Source organism: Pleurodeles waltl, chromosome 7 (assembly GCF_031143425.1).
Source record: "Pleurodeles waltl isolate 20211129_DDA chromosome 7, aPleWal1.hap1.20221129, whole genome shotgun sequence".
NCBI lineage: Eukaryota > Metazoa > Chordata > Amphibia > Caudata > Salamandridae > Pleurodeles > Pleurodeles waltl.
The window spans coordinates 92,492,546-92,514,253 of record NC_090446.1 but is presented as its reverse complement, the minus strand read 5'-3'; positions in this window follow the sequence as shown (position 1 = coordinate 92,514,253).

Genomic DNA, 21,708 nt, shown 5'->3' with positions numbered 1-21,708 from the left:
AGAACCAGTGGAGATTTACATCCACTACCTCAGTTCTTGGCAGGATGAAGCACTCTGGGCACAAAGCCCCCTCCAGAACCAGTGGAGAATGTTATTGACTTGAGAGACTGTGGCTTTGCACTCCCCAGGATTGAACAGTGGGCAAACCACCCACTGTAGAGACTTGAGAGATGTGGCTTTGCACTCCCCAGGATTGCACTGTGGGCATGGAGTCCCCTCGTGGATTTGGCGTTGTGCACTCAACCGGCTGAGGTACCCCCCCTTCTCTTCCCCCTGAGGTGCCTGTTTTATTTCCAACTGACACCCCTGCAGTGTTCTCTCCGTCTTGTTCAGGTATCTTGTGTGGGCCTCGCTCATGCCTTTTGGGCCCAGTGATCCACCGACTATGATGGTGGAATCCCTTGGACTTGTGTTCTTGGTGTATATAATTGTATATAGTTTAAATGTATATATTTGTTTATATTTTTGATTCATGTCTTTGAATATATCACAATTATTTGACTAATTTCCTTTTGTCCTTGCATTTCTTCCATGAGGGGTTGGGGGGGTGAAACTGTGATTTGAATATATCACAATTATTCGACTCATTTCCTTTTGTCCTTGCATTTCTTCCAGGGGGTTTGCGGGGGGTGTAACTGTGATGTATCAACATGTACTTGTGTGTGTGTTGTAGTGGGTGAGGGTGGGCGTGGGGGTTTTGCGTGTTGCGTGTGTGTGTCACAGTTATTTCCCTCACCCCTCCCCTGTGTCGTAGGTGCAGTACTCACCGTTGTCTTCGCCGCCGGCGTTAGTGCTCCTGGTAGAGGAGCATTAAGATAAAGGCTGGCAGAATTTGGAACTCCGGTTCCATGGTGTCCTGGTTCCTCGTGGGGTGTGTAGAGGTGAGCGTTTTCCCTTCCAAGTCCTGTTTCCGCCGTGTTTTTGTTTGCGGTGAATCCACCCCGGAAAAGATGGCGTATTGGTGGGTTGTAATAGTGTGGGCGGTACATTGTCCTCCGGCTGTCTGTTGGCGGTTACCGCTGCGGTGTTTGTTTGTACCGCCGTGGCGGTCAGAGTGTTAAAGTGGCTGTCTATGTTGGGGGTTTCCGCCACGGTCGTAATTCCATTTTTTTTCCCGCCGGACTGTTGGCTGTTTTACCACTGCTTTAACACCGACCGCCAGGTTATAATGACCACCTAAATGTCTACTGTTGGTGCTTAAATCTTTTGATCACAAGTGTTTACTAAAAACTTAAAAATTCATAACTCTGGTTCTACTGATTGCATCTTCGTCCTTTTGCTGTCAAATATTTTTTTAGAATTTACTTATTTTTCTAAATTGGTTTGGAAGTATTTCTGTGTTGTGTTTTCACTTTATTACTGTTTGTATGCTCCATAAATACTTTAAACATTGCCTCTAATTTAAGCATGACTGCTTTTTGTGCCACGCTAGCCAGTGTTAATTAAGTATAGGTTAATTTTGTGACTTTTTGCAGTTCACCTGCAAGAGATTGTGGCTGTTGCCTGACCACCCTAGTCAACCAACAACCCAATTTCTAACATGTTATTGTTAATCTGTTCCCTGGTACCAACTGAACATTTACCTGTGAGACACATACATTAAACTCATGCTTCAATTTTCAGTAATATGGCTGTCATGCTTTGCACAATAACTGAACTCTGTGCTGCAGTGCCGGATTAAACCTTGTGGAGGCCCCTAGGCAGTCAAAATGTCAGGGCCCCCTTACAAATTATCTCCTAATACGCTTTTAACTTTACCAACAATTTTAAAGTCAATCTTATTACACAAATCTAAACATTACACATAATTAGTTTGCACTGAATCTTTTCACAAACTGACAGCTGAGAGAAGATGAGCTTTTAAGAGACAAACTGCTATGTGAATCTGATGCCTATTGTTTATGTACTTTACGTTTTTAATGGGTACATTACATTAAAACAGTATTTTCTCTCTGGAGTCTTCTATGTAACGTGTTTGTTTTTTCAAGTTCATTCATTTTTTCTATCTTTTGGAAACAATTTAAGAAAGCTTGATTGTAATATTCTTTGAAGATCAACTGAATATTTTTTCTGATCCATTGTCGCGGGCCCCCTAAAAGAAATGGGGACCATATGCCGAAGCCTACTTTGCCTATATGGTAATCCAGCACTGCTGTGCTAAAAGGAAGGGCCCTTTGGTCACTACACAAGGAGAAGGCTAATGTTAAGGAAACTTTGTAAATTATATCAACAGTCAAGAAAAGACAAGAAAAATAACAGAGCAGGGCTAGAACAAATTGCCCTGGGACAGCATGCATGTTCTGGCAATGTCTTCCTCAAATCAAGACATTCTTCTCTAAGGATTGCTTTTAATCAAATACTGTGAGGAACACTATCCCACATTAACCATCGTCTTTAATATCTTTTGCGGTGCTTTCATTATCTTTAAGAAACTAATGGTTTGCAGCTAGTTGTGCTGGCCTATTCCACCAACATAACTGCAGCCTGTCCTTCCCTCTGGGAAAAATGGTTATCCTCCTATTGGGTAAATGGTAGAATATTATTCTTCAACAATAATTGGAACACCATCTTTGAAAATGAAGGAGTGCATCAGTTGCTGCACACGTCTACCATTGTAATGGTGATTGCTGAAATGCAAACATGAATATCAGTAGAAAACACATTTAACACCACTACACCCCTGGAGGATGACTGATTAGATGACCAGAATGTGGCCCTCATTCTGACCCTGGCGGTCCTAAACCGCCAGGGCCACGGGCAACGGAAGCACCGCCAACAGGCTGGCGGTGCTTCATTGCCCATTCTGACCGCGGCGGTAAAGCCGCGGTCAGAAAAGGGGATCCAGCGGTTTCCCACCGGATTTCCCCTGGGCCAGAGAATCCTCCATGGCGGCGCTGCTTGCAGCGCCGCCTTGGAGATTCCGACCCCCTTCCCGCCATCCTGTTTCTGGCGGTAAAACCCGCCAGGAACAGGATGGCAGGAACGGGTGTCGTGGGGCCCCTGGGGGCCCCACAAAGATTTTCACTGTCTGTCTGCTGTGCAGACAGTGAAAATCACGACGGGTGCTACTGCACCCGTCGCACCCCTGCAACTTCGCCGGCTCCATTCGGAGCCGGCTTCCTCGTTGCAGGGGCGGCGATCTTCTGGCGATCGCCCGCCGGCCCAGCGGGAAAGTCAAAATGACCCCCGCGGTCTATTGACCGCGGTGCGGTCTTTCGGCGGTTTCCGCCTGGCGGGTGGCGCCCGCCGGGTTCAGAATGAGCCCCTATGTGTGTTTACAGTTCTGGAAGATAAGAGATGGAGCTGGAGCTGGAGCAGAAGCTCTTCCTAGGTCTTTTTAGGTCCCCTGCTCTGTTCCTCTAATACTCTGCCAGAACATTTTGAGGTTACTTTCCAATCTATAATAGATACTTGCTTTGTAGCATTTTCTCAAAGTAATCCAACTGTCTGGGTATATGCATGACTCTCATATAATGGCAATGTGCTTTAGCTTGTTTGAAGAACTCCATTATGGAAACACAAGAAGTTCCTAGCATAAGACTTAAATATCCTGGGGCGTTTTGACCAAAGCATTTTTGATCATGTAAAGAAGTATTCCAGTAGGAATACTTTACGTACTTACAAATTCTATTCACTAACATGTAGGGGAGCTATCCACCTATGTCTGCCCGATCTCTTTGGTGTGCAACTGCAAGTGTGAAGAAAACAGAATAAGGAGGCATATGTGTGTGTAGGCAATGTGGGAGGAGCAAAGTGGAGTCAGGGGTACATGGGAAATTTCAACTATAAAATAATTGTCATTTTGCCTGTGATTGTGGCTTGGCAATAAACAAGTACACCCCGCCGGTGGTGCATTTCAGCACCTGGCCGAAACACTGTGATTGGCTTGCCTGTGAAATGCCCGCTGTGTCCTCAGTGATGGATCCATTAGTCAGGAGGTGAAGTTGAGTCAATATTGCGACACAAGCAAGGATGGCGATGAAGTGAGCTGTAGGTGTAGTGCAAGCATGTTAAGAATCACACCTGGAGGCAAGTAGTGTCAAGCTATTTTTACCTGGATAAATCAAAAAATGCTAAGCTGACCCTCTGCCTACTTATCCTCTGATTCTTCCTCTAGAACATATTCTTCAGAAGCAGAGGCATGGCAAAAAACACATTCATCAACATAGTGAAAAAACGTTGTTGCTGCTTTTTTCATTCTTTGTAGGCAAGTGGTGTGTGACTGAATGATCTTGTTGTGAGGTTCACCTGGTGATTGGTGTTGTAGAGTCATGACTGCTAAATCTCTCACCCCCTTGAATTAAGAGATGTGTTGAATGTGAATGAAGGTTTCTTCCCTTATGTGTTCTTCATTCATTCTAGCTATTTGTTTCTTGTGTGCCTTGTTTTATTGGAAAAAAACTTTGGGGGTCATCATGACCGCGGCGGTCAGTGATAATGTGGCAGTAGTACCGCCAGAAGGCTGGCAATGCTTACTGCCACATTATGGCATTGGCGGGTTGGCTGAAGCCAACCTGCCAATGTACCATTCCGACCACCATGGCGGTAACAGCCGCCGGGCTGGAGATATCCCCCTCCAGCCCGGCAGCTGCCATTTTGCCTCCTGTGGGATTATGACCCCTCCTACAGCCATGGTTTTTGTGGTGTTCGTAACGTCATGAAAACCATGGTAGTATGACCTATCAGTGACAGGGAATTTGTTATCTGTCACTGATAGGTGCCCCCCAACCCCCCTACCTTTCCAAAGACACCCCTCTACCCCCTACCTCCCAAAACACCCCTGCAACCATGCCCCCTTCACACACACACACACACTCATTCACACACACAAACACGCATTAATACACATCTGCACACACTTCCAAACATACACGCAGACGCAGTACGATTTCAAACATACACGCACTCACACTTCCATACAGGCACACACGCAATCATCACTCAACACACACCTGCATTCACGCACACACATACATTCACACACACCCACACACAAACAACACCGCCCACCCCACTACCCTGTCGAAGATCCGACTTACTTGGATCCAGGGGGTCTTCCGGCAGGAGACGGGATGGGGCACTGCTACTGCGAGCAACGCCTGCCACCAGAACACCACCAGGCTGTATTATTTGTCATAATACAGCTGGTGGCGTTCTACTGGTGTGGCACTGCTGGTGGTAGCAGCGCCACCTTACCGCCATCCACAATGATGTCCGCAGCCGGAATTCTGCCCTTCTTCTGGCGGAACTCCATCTGTGGTCATAATTTGGCAGACGGCTGGTAGCCACCACGATGGTCTTTTGCTGGCTGTCACCCAGGCGTTAGGCAGTTTTTACCGCTGATCTTGTAACGAGGACCTTTATTTAAAAAAAATAAAAATGTACAATTATTTTAAAATCATTTTTTTCTATTTTTCCCTATAAGTGAGTGGCATTATTCCTTACTTCCATTGATTTGGCTCGAATATCTCTGGAGTAGATGTGATTATAACTTTGGTCAATAGTAACTGTCTGATTCTTTTTTAGGCGTGTTTTTGTAGTACCACTTGCTTTCACAAGCCTCTCATTCATTTTTCCTTAGGTTTTCCCATTTCGCAGCAGATATTCTACAATTGCCATCACTCTCATGGCTTTCCCACATTTACTACCAATTATGTACCTACACAAGCAGAGTTCTTTATAGACATCACAGAGAATGCACAGCTGAGCATAGGGCAGGCATAGGCAGAGATCTCCACCCACTTGTTAATGCCTTCACTGGGGTGTGTAAAGTAGCACTACAGGGCTACAGCTATACATCCTCAAAAATGCTGTGGTGAATGGGCCCCTTCACAGTCTTCACAGTTCCAGTAAGGGACCACAGAGGAAATGACCCAACATTTCTTTAAAACTATTCTTATCATCCTCCCGTACTTTTCAGCTTTCTCTTTTATTCTCAAACTCTTTCAAGATTGCCTGAGCTTTCCACAACAGCCTGCAAACATGTTTTCAATTGGGCTGACTGAATAATTTTGAATTTTGAACTTTGCTTTGGAGCTTTTTGGAATAGCGCCACAATATTATACTTGGTCATAATGCCCACTACAAATTCCTCACACTTAAATTCTTCACCTGCAGAAATTCAGAAGGAACTCAAAACATGGCTTTTTGGCTGAGCCCATCGAGATCCCTGTGCCTGGATACCCTTTTCGGTGATTAGCCGTGCTCTATAAATCTGAGTCAACTGACTGATTGATTTAAAGTGTTATGTTTTTGTGTAATGGGAAAGCAATTTCTTTTCTGTTAGTGCTATATTTTGTGAAAAATATCATGCTGATAGGATGGTAGGGCAATGTTGTCTGCTTGCAGTGTAGAGGCAGGAGAGCCAAAGCAGTGCTAATTATGGGGCAACAGTGGGATATGGTGGGGGAGCTGTGAGCTGGTAGTGCAGAGAAGGGGTCGAAATGTAGAGCTGGCAAGTGACAGTGCAGTGGTGTAGATTGTAGTAGGGTAGTAAGGTGGTAGTTGATTGCTATGAGAAGTTGATTTAGTGACATGTAAGTGTAGTACTGAGGGTTTTATATGGGTATTGGGATTGGCAGTTCATTAATGCTGTACGGGGCAGTTTTTGTACAATGAAGGAGACTGTAGCACAAATGATGGACTGGTACCAACTCTAATACAGAAAACTGTCTCTGATGGCATGTAAGCACCCTGTGCTGATTAGTGGGAGTGCGTTTTTCAGAGAGTGGTAGTTTTGTGCTGTTCAAATGATGGTGCCCTGCTAAGAAAAGGTGTACATTATAGGTGTTGGGTAGAAGTAGTGAGGTCTAGAGGATGGGAGAGCAGAACAATGGTGACTGTGCTGCAAGATCTGTATATAGTTTTCTGAAGCAGAGTTGCAAGATGCTGTGGGGTAGTAATGTAGTTGGTGTGACTGGATGGTTGGTGGTTGAGGTGATTCAGAAGTATTGTGTGATTCTTATTTAATGGTGAGCTAGTAGTCTAGATGTGAGCCTAGTGGTCCTGGGTAGTAAAGTAGTGCTGAGACACTGTAAAGCAGTGATATTGCACTGACTCATTGTGTGGTATTGTAAAATGAAAGAACATAGTCAGATCTGATGGGTAAAAGACAGGAAGAACCTGCTGTGCTGTTCTAGCTGGAGGAGATGAGTCTTGAAAAGAGGGTGGAGGTGACTGAGTGCAAGACTTCAGGATCCTGAAAAGAAGGTGGAGGCGACTGAGTGCAAGACTTCAGGGAACGAATTCCAGTAGAGGTTTCCAGCAGGCTGATGCACCAGAATATTTAAATGACACAAGAGAAATCTTGGGGTGGCAACTAGGTTAAAACTGTTCTTACCAGGGTGTATTGAGCATAGAGAGGGTTTCACTCAGATGTATGAAGACAATTCCGTGAACTGATCTGTAATAAAATGGTCAACAATCTGAACAAAGGCTTTTTTGGAAGATACCCAGCTTACGGAGTTTGGAGATGGTATGTGTAATGTAAAAGGCTATTAGGATGCCAACACAATAATCAATTATTCTGGTAACTTGTGCTTTGATTAGCATGGACACTTTATAGATTTCGAAGCTCAGAGGGAGCCCAGTGCAGTAGAGTAAGGGAAGTATGTTATTTCACTTTGGAAACATTTAGTATAGGAAGCACAAACAACAGGTATTTGTGGATAGCAGCCAGATGGTCTACGATTTAAGGCAAGGAAAGAAGCATTCAGATGTGACAAAAAAATTATTTGTGCATAGCCTTGACACACATATTTGATTAAACTCTTATGTCACTCAGGAAGCTGCTCCAAAGGAAGAAGAAGAGAGTGGGCAGGGCTGTGCCTTGAGATCATCCAATAGATTAGCAGGCAAAGAAGGATGAGACTTTCTCATAAAAATTCAGAAGTGGAGAATAAATATTGTTTGAATAAGGAGGTCATGGAGAAAAATATGTCAGACAAGAGAGCTGGACAGGTAGGTGAGGAATGTGCCACACATTGTGCAAGCCAGGTTGATACAGTTGAAAGTAGGAACATGCTCAACCTTGGAGTGAATGAAAGTGAAAATGGGAGAGGATGCAGGTGAGGACTATGAAGGTGGGGGACATTGTGTAGCATTGTGAGAGTGACACACAAAGTACCGATTTTGAAGGAGGAATAGAGAGCTGTTTTAGAGGCTGGGTCATGATTGTGTAATAGCAGCCCGGGGTGGAGAGGTGAGGGAAGAGTAGAAAGTCAGTTGTCAGGGTCAGACGTCTGTGTTTAAGTATTTTGTTGTGATAAGTGTTTGTGAATATGTTACATTTGCACTGTCAAATGTTGATCTAAGGTTTTTAATTGGAAGTTAAGTGGCTGTTTATAGTTGCAGGTTTCCCAACGTACTTCTGGGAATGCCATGTGATACATTCCTATGGCTTTTAAAGTTACTGAGCTTACTTCTGCACAGTTTACAATAACTCACAAGATAATTTGGGCCTTCTTATAAATAGGGTCTCTAGTTGGCAGATGTATGTTCTCTGTCCAAGTAGGGACCACAATCCAAGTCAGGGTAAGTCACAACACAAGCTAAATTATCCTGTGTTCACCCTCCAATAGCTTGGCACAGAGCAGACAGGCTCAAATTAGAAGGCAATTTAGAAAGTATTTGTGCAATAAACCATACAATTCCAAAAAGCTGTGTGGCGAGACTTTGTGATCAACTGCTTTGTGTTGATCCAGGGAAGCTGTGCAGCGGGGCTTTGCGGGGCTTGATGTTGCTATGTTTCGATCCCAGGCAGCTGTGCTGCAAGGCATTGTAGGGCTTGGCATCACTGTGTGTCACTTCTGATCGGCTGCAGCTTCACAGCAAGGCTTTACGGGGCTTTGCGCCATCCAACATTGAGTCTAGTGAGGTTAGCAGCTGCGCAGCAAGGCTTTGTGAGGCTTTGTGTTGTGTTGCTGAATTCCTAGGAACACCACAGAAGGTAGAGCACCTTAGACCCACTTCTAAAGAAGGGCAGACGCGCAGTTTGTAGAGTCCAGGTACAGAGGGTTCAAGTCGTTGATGTCCCTGAGACTTGAGAACAGAAGGCAAGCTAATGTGCCTTTGGAAATCACTTGAGGTGGGAAGACAGAGTCCTTCCAGCAGAGTCAGGGAGCAGCAGGAAGAAAGTGAACAAGCAGAAAAGCAGTCCTTCCAGAAAATAAGTCCAGATGAGTTTTTTGGGCAGCAGTGCACTCCTTCTGACAGAGTCCAGTTGTAGGTCTAGAAGTGTCTGATTTGATGAGGTCAGAACCCCAGTACTTATACTCAAATGTGCCTTTGAAGTGGGGGAGACTTAAAAGAGTGGTTTTTAAGTGCATTACTAGAACCCCTTTCAATTTTCTGCAACTATTTTCTACAACCCTTAGTGTTGGGTTCTTCTACTTACTTGAAAGATACCAAGGATGTTTAGAACTTAATTGAAACCATCAATGATTCTGAGCCTGTACAAGGGATCATGACTCTGGATGTCGAGTCACTATACACTAACACCCCTCAAACAGCGACTTTACAGGTCATTGAGACAGCCCTTCGAGAAGTGTCATCATCATTGTCGACTCCCGTTCACTTTATTATGCAGTGTGCCAAACTCGCACTCACAGAGAACTTCTTTCTTTTTGAAGATCAATTTTACCACCAGATTCGAGGTACCTCGATGGGAAGTACGTTTGCACCTAGTTTGGCATGCTTATACATGTACGACTTAGAGAAAAAGTTTGTATTACCATCTCACAATCCTTTTGAAAATTCAATAAAGTTGTGGCGACGCTATATTGATGATATCCTGATAATATGGCGAGGCCCACTTGCAACCACTGACCACTTCATAACTTGGGTTAATTCCCTAGATCCCTTTCTAAAGTTCACTGCCTCAGTGTCGGCTACAAACTTACCTTTTTTAGATCTGATGATCACTATCCACGCTGGCAAACTGTCTACTAGTGTTTATCACAAACCTACAGACCGCAACTCTCTTTTACTATACGACAGTTACCATCCAAAATCCCTACGGGATAACCTACCAGTAGGGCAATTTTTACGATTAAGACGCAATTGTAGCTCACCTCACGAATTTGATGACCAAGCAGATATGCTAGAGAGTAAACTTCTCAGATGCCACTACCCTTCCAAATTTGTTCATCAAGCACGGAAGCGAGCCAGGAATAACAACAGGGACGCCCTATTGACAACTATAGATAAAACGTCACAGCCCAGACTTACTTGTGTCTCTACTTTTACACCACTGTCCAATTTCATCAAAAGATTGATCAACAAACGTTGGTCAATACTCACTTGTGGTGGCACCGATTTACCAAGACCACTTTTCGCTTTTAAACGTACTGCCAACATCAAGGATATCGTGGTCCACACGAGACCACGACAACCACAGACAGTACCCAGTCAAAGAACATTATGGGACCTTCCTCCAGTACAAGGACATCATCCTTGTGGCACATGTAACGTTTGTTCCCTTACCAGACACTTTAAAACCATACATCTTAATCCTATCGGCACCTGGCACCTCAAAAAGCATACGAACTGTAATACAAAAAACTGTATCTACATGATTACGTGTCCGTGTGGCCTGCGTTACATAGGAATGACCACGAGACCTGCCAAGTTACGCATAAATGAACACAGAAGTAATATTAGGTGTAAACGCATTACCACCAAACTGTGTGCTCACTATGTTGAGGCACCCCACACACCTGATGAAATGTGGTGGGTAATATTAGATGTCCCCAATATCCCCCTTGACAACCCAGGAGGTCTCTTTAAAACCGAACAAAGATGGATTTTTAAACTTGGAACAAACTTGAATGGGCTGAATGATGATATTCCGTGGACTTCACTGTCCCAATATCACTGAAAATTTTTGTTTGTTAATCATATGCATGTATTAGGCTAAATGTCCCCTTTTTTTCTTCATAATTTTCGATATGTTGATCCCTGCCACACGCACTTTAACAGACCATGGTACAATCTTTTGCCTTCCCCGTGTGATTGGGCCTTTTTGCTAACCCAAATTTCCCTCCGCTATCCATAAAGTATTATGGGTGTTTAGCTCCATTATTAGTAAATACTTTTCACCATTTTAAAAAACTTTAATTTGTTTAAAAAAAAAAAGTTTTTGGAGACCTTTGACAAACATAATCCAATTCCGAAGTTCCGTCCGTGTCAGTTGAATTGGCGAGAATATTTCCCCCGTCCAACAATTGTCTAATAATATTGAGGCACATGTAAACATTCATATGGTCCCTCTTTTGTGTCCATCACCTTTCCTTGAAGTCCGTCGTTGTTTTCTATACTCCGGGGTGACACGCAGACTACCAGGAAGTTCCTGTACGTCCGTCCATGTTTTCTATACCCCGAGGCTACATGCGAGCCGGAAGGAATTCTCCTACCGCCCGCCGTATTTCCTTTAGAAGTTCTCGGACAACGCCCGCTTAACGTCTAAGCGGGACGCAGTACCGAGGGTAGGTCCATAGTGCAGGACCATTAATCGAAAAGTAAGTTGTCGCTTCTGCTTTTCTGCCTTTTTTAACAGCTCGGCTTTTCTTTAACTCGAACCTGCAGCTGACCGCGCTACCGGTCACAAGCCTGCGCCGATGTGGTTGTAAGGATTACAGTGCCACTAATCAATCATTTTTGATTATTAATAACGTAATACAGATATATACTATCTTGTAGACAACCCTTATGTTTTTTGTACGATATTGTCACCGTTTAATACTTCATGGTGGGTTACTCACATTATGTCACTTGATATATTGCGAGGTCATATTTCTTTAATTATAAGTTGTGTTATTCTCAAACAGAGATTATTTCAAGTCCATAGTACTTGTGTCCCATGGAGCCCACCCCCACAATAAGGGATGGTAAGCCTTCTTGACTGCTCACTTCTATTTTTATTTTTATTTTTATTCATATTTATTTCTATAACTATTCTACTTCTCTGCTACTGCACTTCTTTCGCACTTGCCACGTGTGATGTGTGATTACTCACCAATTTTACTACACCCAATATTGTCAGTCCTTCTGACGTTCTATGTTGTTGATGTTTTTGTTTTTCAGGGTGACCTGACTAGGTGATTACTATGTAAGTGACTGTCTCACCCCAGAATCCTAGATATAGACTCCATTTTGTTTATATTGTTTTTTGGAGAAGATTATTAATTTTTGGTCCTGATGAAGCGTCTATGGATCCACAGGGACCGTAAGGACGCGAAACATGTTGGCCATGCCAGATAGAGGAGCCATATAAATTTTGCAGCTCCCCTTTGGGTTGCTTTGGAGAGTCATTCGAGCATTGTACTCCTTTTGTGACCCTCATATTTTCGCTTTTAATCTTGGTCTTCATCAATGCTGCACCGATTAAAGTATTTCTGTTTAGGTATGATGAATAACCAATTTTAATCTATCATTTGTTCTCTCCAGTATTCTATTCCTAGCGTAACCACCTCGCTTACTCTAGTTGAACAATACGGCATAAGAGCCCCCTCCGGGGAGCCCACCAGGCATTGCAGTGCCGGCTTGGTGAGAAGCATTGCCCGATGATGATGCTCGTCATCCATTGTGATGCATGAGGGCTCTTGCTTCTGACAGTTCAGGTCGCCTTTCTAAATCAAGTGTAGTTTTGGAACAGTGTACCTATATTTACAGTGGTTTTTAAGTGCACCAGTTCCACTTTCAGCCCATTCCTGTCTACCAGGAGATCTGTGGGTGGATATCAGTCCGATGTGTGGGGTCAGGGCACTTCCCTTTGAGGTGTATGACCCCTTCCACCCTTCCTACCCAGGACGACACATCAGTATGCAGATGAATGCAGATAGCGAAGAGTGTCCTGTGTTTATGGCTGTTTTGATGAAAATCACAAGGGGAGTTGTCACTCAGCACAGAACAGATGTGGATTGGATACACGCTGTAAAGCACAGAGAGCAGTAAGAGGAGAGAAATCCCTACTTTCTAAAAGTGGCATTTCTAAAATAGTAATGTTAAATCCAACTTTACCAGTAAGCAGAATTTCTCACTACCATTCCAAACATACCAAACATGACAACACCACTCCTTTCAGATCAGCAATTACCACTTAAAAGTAGATACAGGATCTCCCAATGCTGGCCTACGTGAGGAGCAGGCTTCACAATAGTGAAAAATGACTTTGGGAGTTTTTCACTACCAGCACATGTAAAACGTACATGTACTTGTTCAGCCTTTTACTAACAGAACGCACTGCCCTATGGGCTACCTAGGGCCTATTTTAGGGGTGACTTAAATGTAATAAAATTGGGGTTATTGCTTGGCATGTAGTTTTAGGTGCCAAGTCGAAGTGGTACTGAAACTGCAGAAAAACGCTCTGCAATGGCATGCCTGAGAGGGGCTGTAGGAAGTTGGCTCTGTATGTGCTATTTCAAAGTAAGGAATAGCATGCACAGAGTCCAAGGGTTCCCCTTAGAGGTAAGATAGTGGCAAAAAGAGATAATACTAATGCTCTATTTTGTGGTAGTGTGGTCGAGCAGTAGGCTTATCCAAGGAGTAGTGTTAAGCATTTGTTGTACATACACATAGACAATAAATGAGGTACACACACTCAGAGACAAATCCAGCCAATAGGTTTTTATATAGAAAAATATCTTTTCTTAGTTTATTTTAAGAACCACAGGTTCAAATTCTACATGTAATATCTCATTCGAAAGGTATTGCAGGTAAGTACTTTAGGAACTTCAAATCATAAGAATTGCATGTATACTTTACAAGTTATTGACAAATAGCTGTTTTAAAAGTGGACACAGTGCAATTTTCACAGTTCCTGGGGGAGGTAAGTTTTTGTTAGTTTTACCAGGTAAGTAAGACACTTACAGGGCTTAGTTCTTGGTCCAAGGTAGCCCACCGTTGGGGGTTCAGAGCAACCCCAAAGTCACCACACCAGCAGCTCAGGGCCGGTCAGGTGCAGAGTTCAAAGTGGTGCCCAAAACACATAGGCTAGAATGGAGAGAAGGGGGTGCCCCGGTTCCGGTCTGCTTGCAGGTAAGTACCCGCGTCTTCGGAGGGCAGACCAGGGGGGTTTTGTAGGGCACCGGGGGGGGACACAAGCCCACACAGAAATTTCACCCTCAGCGGCGCGGGGGCGGCCGGGTGCAGTGTAGAAACAAGCGTCGGGTTCGCAATGTTAGTCTATGAGAGATCTCGGGATCTCTTCAGCGCTGCAGGCAGGCAAGGGGGGGATTCCTCGGGGAAACCTCCACTTGGGCAAGGGAGAGGGACTCCTGGGGGTCACTTCTCCAGTGAAAGTCCGGTCCTTCAGGTCCTGGGGGCTGCGGGTGCAGGGTCTCTCCCAGGCGTCGGGACTTTAGGTTCAAAGAGTCGCGGTCAGGGGAAGCCTCGGGATTCCCTCTGCAGGCGGCGCTGTGGGGGCTCAGGGGGGACAGGCTTTGGTACTCACAGTATCAGAGTAGTCCTGGGGTCCCTCCTGAGGTGTTGGATCGCCACCAGCCGAGTCGGGGTCGCCGGGTGCAGTGTTGCAAGTCTCACGCTTCTTGCGGGGAGCTTGCAGGGTTCTTTAAAGCTGCTGGAAACAAAGTTGCAGCTTTTCTTGGAGCAGGTCCGCTGTCCTCGGGAGTTTCTTGTCTTTTCGAAGCAGGGGCAGTCCTCAGAGGATGTCGAGGTCGCTGGTCCCTTTGGAAGGCGTCGCTGGAGCAGGATCTTTGGAAGGCAGGAGACAGGCCGGTGAGTTTCTGGAGCCAAGGCAGTTGTCGTCTTCTGGTCTTCCGCTGCAGGGGTTTTCAGCTGGGCAGTCCTTCTTCTTGTAGTTGCAGGAATCTAATTTTCTAGGGTTCAGGGTAGCCCTTAAATACTAAATTTAAGGGCGTGTTTTAGGTCTGGGGTGTTAGTAGCCAATGGCTACTAGCCCTGAGGGTGGGTACACCCTCTTTGTGCCTCCTCCCAAGGGGAGGGGGTCACAATCCTAACCCTATTGGGGGAATCCTCCATCTGCAAGATGGAGGATTTCTAAAAGTTAGAGTCACTTCAGCTCAGGACACCTTAGGGGCTGTCCTGACTGGCCAGAGACTCCTCCTTGTTTTTCTCATTATTTTCTCCGGCCTTGCCGCCAAAAGTGGGGCCTGGCCGGAGGGGGCGGGCAACTCCACTAGCTGGAGTGTCCTGCTGGGTTGGCACAAAGGAGGTGAGCCTTTGAGGCTCACCGCCAGGTGTGACAATTCCTGCCTGGGAGAGGTGTTAGCATCTCCACCCAGTGCAGGCTTTGTTACTGGCCTCAGAGTGACAAAGGCACTCTCCCCATGGGGCCAGCAACATGTCTCGGTTTGTGGCAGGCTGCTAAAACTAGTCAGCCTACACAGATAGTCGGTTAAGTTTCAGGGGGCACCTCTAAGGTGCCCTCTGTGGTGTATTTTACAATAAAATGTACACTGGCATCAGTGTGCATTTATTGTGCTGAGAAGTTTGATACCAAACTTCCCAGTTTTCAGTGTAGCCATTATGGTGCTGTGGAGTTCGTGTTTGACAAACTCCCAGACCATATACTCTTATGGCTACCCTGCACTTACAATGTCTAAGGTTTTGTTTAGACACTGTAGGGGTACCATGCTCATGCACTGGTACCCTCACCTATGGTATAGTGCACCCTGCCTTAGGGCTGTAAGGCCTGCTAGAGGGGTGTCTTACCTATACTGCATAGGCAGTGAGAGGCTGGCATGGCACCCTGAGGGGAGTGCCATGTCGACTTACTCGTTTTGTCCTCACTAGCACACACAAGCTGGCAAGCAGTGTGTCTGTGCTGAGTGAGAGGTCTCCAGGGTGGCATAAGACATGCTGCAGCCCTTAGAGACCTTCCTTGGCATCAGGGCCCTTGGTACTAGAAGTACCAGTTACAAGGGACTTATCTGGATGCCAGGGTCTGCCAATTGTGGATACAAAAGTACAGGTTAGGGAAAGAACACTGGTGCTGGGGCCTGGTTAGCAGGCCTCAGCACACTTTCAATTGTAAACATAGCATCAGCAAAGGCAAAAAGTCAGGGGGCAACCATGCCAAGGAGGAATTTCCTTACACAACCCCCCCCCAAACGAAAGAGGATGAGACTAACCTTTCCCAAGAGAGTCTTCATTTTCTAAGTGGAAGAACCTGGAAAGGCCATCTGCATTGGCATGGGCAGTCCCAGGTCTGTGTTCCACTATAAAGTCCATTCCCTGTAGGGAGATGGACCACCTCAACAGTTTAGGATTTTCACCTTTCATTTGCATCAGCCATTTGAGAGGTCTGTGGTCAGTTTGAACTAGGAAGTGAGTCCCAAAGAGGTATGGTCTCAGCTTCTTCAGGGACCAAACCACAGCAAAGGCCTCCCTCTCAATGGCACTCCAACGCTGCTCCCTGGGGAGTAACCTCCTGCTAATGAAAGCAACAGGCTGGTCAAGGCCATCATCATTTGTTTGGGACAAAACTGCCCCTATCCCATGTTCAGAGGCATCAGTCTGCACAATGAACTGCTTAGAATAATCTGGAGCTTTGAGAACTGGTGCTGAGCACATTGCCTGTTTCAGGGTGTCAAAGGCCTGTTGGCATTCCACAGTCCAGTTTACTTTCTTGGGCATTTTCTTGGAGGTGAGTTCAGTGAGGGCTGTCACAATGGATCCATATCCCTTCACAAACCTCCTGTAATACCCAGTCAAGCCAAGGAATGCCCTGACTTGAGTCTGGGTTTTTGGAGCTACCCAGTCCAGAATAGTCTGGATCTTGGGTTGGAGTGGCTGAACTTGGCCTCCACCTACAAGGTGTCCCAAGTAAACCACAGTTCCCTGCCCTATCTGGCATTTGGATGCCTTGATAGAGAGGCCTGCAGATTGCAGAGCCTTCAAAACCTTCCTCAGGTGGACCAGGTGATCCTGCCAGGTGGAGCTAAAGACAGCAATATCATCAAGATAAGCTGTGCTAAAGGACTCCAAGCCAGCAAGGACTTGATTCACCAACCTTTGGAAGGTGGCAGGGGCATTCTTTAAACCAAAGGGCATAACAGTAAACTGATAATGCCCATCAGGTGTGGAGAATGCTGTCTTTTCTTTTGCTCCAGGTGCCATTTTTATTTGCCAGTACCCTGCTGTCAAGTCAAAGGTACTTAAGAATTTGGCAGCACCTAATTTGTCTATGAGCTCATCAGCTCTTGGAATTGGGTGGGCATCTGTCTTGGTGACAGAATTGAGCCCTCTGTAGTCCACACAAAACCTCATCTCTTTCTTTCCATCTTTGGTGTGAGGTTTGGGGACTAAGACCACTGGGCTAGCCCAGGGGCTGTCAGAGCGCTCAATTACTCCCAATTCCAGCATCTTGTGGACTTCCACCTTGATGCTTTCCTTAACATGGTCAGATTGTCTAAAGATTTTGTTCTTGACAGGCATGCTGTCTCCTGTGTCCACATCATGGGTACACAGGTGTGTCTGACCAGGGGTTAAGGAGAAGAGTTCAGGAAACTGTTGTAGGACTCTCCTACAATCAGCTTGCTGTTGGCCAGAGAGGGTGTCTGAGTAGACCACTCCATCTACTGTGCCATCTTTTGGGTCTGATGACAGAAGATCAGGGAGAGGTTCACTCTCTGCCTCCTGATCCTCATCTGTTACCATCAACAGATTGACATCAGCCCTGTCATGGAAGAGCTTAAGGCGGTTCACATGGATCACCCTCTTGGGGCTCCTGCTTGTGCCCAGGTCCACCAAGTAGGTGACCTGACTCTTCCTCTCTAGTACTGGGTAAGGGCCACTCCATTTGTCCTGGAGTGCCCTGGGAGCCACAGGCTCCAGAACCCAGACTTTCTGCCCTGGTTGGAACTCAACCAGTGCAGCCTTTTGGTCATACCAAAACTTCTGGAGCTGTTGGCTGGCCTCAAGGTTTTTGGTTGCCTTTTCCATGTACTCTGCCATTCTAGAGCGAAGGCCAAGTACATAGTCCACTATGTCCTGTTTAGGCTCATGGAGAGGTCTCTCCCAGCCTTCTTTAACAAGGGCAAGTGGTCCCCTTACAGGATGACCAAACAGAAGTTCAAAGGGTGAGAATCCTACTCCCTTCTGTGGCACCTCTCTGTAAGCGAAAAGCAGACATGGCAAGAGGACATCCCATCTCCTTTTGAGCTTTTCTGGGAGCCCCATGATCATGCCTTTTAATGTCTTGTTGAATCTCTCAACCAAGCCATTAGTTTGTGGATGGTATGGTGTAGTGAATTTATAAGTCACTCCACACTCATTCCACATGTGCTTTAGGTATGCTGACATGAAGTTGGTACCTCTGTCAGACACCACCTCCTTAGGGAAACCCACTCTGGTAAAGATACCAATGAGGGCCTTGGCTACTGCAGGGGCAGTAGTCGACCTAAGGGGAATAGCTTCAGGATACCTGGTAGCATGATCCACTACTACCAGGATATACATATTTCCTGAGGCTGTGGGAGGTTCTAGTGGACCAACTATGTCCACACCCACTCTTTCAAAGGGCACCCCCACCACTGGAAGTGGAATGAGGGGGGCCTTTGGATGCCCACCTGTCTTACCACTGGCTTGACAGGTGGGGCAGGAGAGGCAAAACTCCTTAACCATGTTGGACATATTGGGCCAGTAGAAGTGGTTGACTAACCTCTCCCACGTCTTGGTTTGTCCCAAATGTCCAGCAAGGGGAATGTCATGGGCCAATGTTAGGATGAACTTCCTGAACAGCTGAGGCACTACCACTCTCCTAGTGGCACCAGGTTTGGGGTCTCTGGCCTCAGTGTACAGGAGTCCATCTTCCCAATAGACCCTATGCGTTCCATTTTTCTTGCCTTTGGACTCTTCAGCAGCTTGCTGCCTAAGGCCTTCAAGAGAGGGACAGGTTTCTTGTCCCTTACACAGCTCCTCCCTTGAGGGTCCCCCTGGGCCTAAGAGCTCAACCTGATAAGGTTCAAGCTCCAAAGGCTCAGTTCCCTCAGAGGGCAGAACTTCTTCCTGAGAAGAGAGGTTCCCTTTCTTCTGCTGTGTTGCAGTTGGTTTCCCAACTGACTTTCCTTTCCTCTTGGTAGGCTGGGCCATTCTTCCAGACTCCAGCTCTACTTGTTCACCCTGTGCCTTGCACTGTGCTCTTGTTTTCACACACACCAGTTCAGGGATACCCAGCATTGCTGCATGGGTTTTTAGTTCTACCTCAGCCCATGCTGAGGACTCCAGGTCATTTCCAAGCAGACAGTCCACTGGGATATTTGAGGAGACCACCACCTGTTTCAGGCCATTGACCCCTCCCCATTCTAAAGTAACCATTGCCATGGGATGTACTTTTCTCTGATTGTCAGCGTTGGTGACTGTGTAAGTTTTTCCAGTCAGGTAATGGCCAGGGGAAACCAGTTTCTCTGTCACCATGGTGACACTGGCACCTGTATCCCTCAGGCCCTCTATTCTAGTCCCATTAATTAAGAGTTGCTGTCTGTATTTTTGCATGTTAGGCGGCCAGACAGCTAGTGTGGCTAAATCCACCCCACCCTCAGAAACTAGAGTAGCTTCAGTGTGGACCCTGATTTGCTCTGGGCACACTGTTGATCCCACTTGGAGACTAGCCATACCAGTGTTACCTGGATGGGAGTTTGGAGTGGAACCTTTCTTGGGACAGGCCTTGTCTACAGTTTGGTGTCCATGCTGTTTACAGCTATGACACCAGGCCTTTTTGGGATCAAAGTTTTTACCCTTGTACCCATTGTTTTGTGAAGAGGCTCTGGGCCCACCCTCCTGTGCAGGTTTTTGGGGGCCTGTAGAAGACTCTTTACTATTTTTAGTTTTGGTTGTCTCATCACCCTTCCCCTGGGGAGTCTTTGTGACCCCTTTCTTTTGGTCACCCCCTGTTGAAGTCTTGGACACCCTTGTCTTGACCCAATGGTCCGCCTTCTTTCCCAATTCTTGGGGAGAAATTGGTCCTAGGTCTACCAGATGCTGATGCAGTTTATCATTGAAACAATTACTCAATAGGTGTTCTTTCACAAATAAATTGTACAGCCCATCATAATTACTTACACCACTGCCTTGAATCCAACCATCTAGTGTTTTCACTGAGTAGTCAACAAAGTCAACCCAGGTCTGGCTCGAGGATTTTTGAGCCCCCCTGAACCTAATCCTGTACTCCTCAGTGGAGAATCCAAAGCCCTCAATCAGGGTACCCTTCATGAGGTCATAAGATTCTGCATCTTTTCCAGAGAGTGTGAGGAGTCTATCCCTACACTTTCCAGTGAACATTTCCCAAAGGAGAGCACCCCAGTGAGATCTGTTCACTTTTCTGGTTACACAAGCCCTCTCAAAAGCTGTGAACCATTTGGTGATGTCATCACCATCTTCAAATTTTGTCACAATCCCTTTGGGGATTTTTAACATGTCAGGAGAATCTCTGACCCTATTTATATTGCTGCCACCATTGATGGGTCCTAGGCCCATCTCTTGTCTTTCCCTTTCTATGGCTAGGAGCTGTCTCTCTAAAGCCAATCTTTTGGCCATCCTGGCTAACAGGAGGTCATCTTCACTGAGAGCATCCTCAGTGATTTCAGAAATGTGGGACCCTCCTGTGAGGGACTCACTATTTCTGACTAACACAGTTGGAGACAGGACTTGAGGGGTCCTGTTCTCCCTATTTAGGACTGGAGGAGGGACATTGGCCTCCAAGTCACTAATTTCTTCCTCTGTGAGGTCATCATCAGAGGGGTTGGCTTTTTCAAACTCTGCCAACAGCTCCTGGAGCTGAATTTTGGTAGGTCTGGAGCCAATGGTTATTTTTTTGATATTACAGAGAGACCTTAGCTCCCTCATCTTAAGATGGAGGTAAGGGGTGGTGTCGAGTTCCACCACCTGCATCTCTGTATCAGACATTATTCTGCTAAGAGTTGGAATACTTTTTAAAGAATCTAAAACTGTTTCTAGAATCTAATTTCAAACTTTTAACAAACTTTTAAACTCTAAAAAGACAATGCTAAACAGGGACTTAACACACAAGGCCCTAGCAGGACTTTTAAGAATTTAGAAAATTTTCAAATTGCAAAAATGAATTTCTAATGACAATTTTGGAATTTGTCGTGTGATCAGGTATTGGCTGAGTAGTCCAGCAAATGCAAAGTCTTGTACCCCACCGCTGATCCACCAATGTAGGAAGTTGGCTCTGTATGTGCTATTTCAAAGTAAGGAATAGCATGCACAGAGTCCAAGGGTTCCCCTTAGAGCTAAGATAGTGGCAAAAAGAGATAATACTAATGCTCTATTTTGTGGTAGTGTGGTCGAGCAGTAGGCTTATCCAAGGAGTAGTGTTAAGCATTTGTTGTACATACACATAGACAATAAATGAGGTACACACACTCAGAGACAAATCCAGCCAATAGGTTTTTATATAGAAAAATATTTTTTCTTAGTTTATTTTAAGAACCACAGGTTCAAATTCTACATGTAATATCTCATTCGAAAGGTATTGCAGGTAAGTACTTTAGGAACTTCAAATCATAAGAATTGCATGTATACTTTACAAGTTATTGACAAATAGCTGTTTTAAAAGTGGACACAGTGCAATTTTCACAGTTCCTGGGGGAGGTAAGTTTTTGTTAGTTTTACCAGGTAAGTAAGACACTTACAGGGCTTAGTTCTTGGTCCAAGGTAGCCCACCGTTGGGGGTTCAGAGCAACCCCAAAGTCACCACACCAGCAGCTC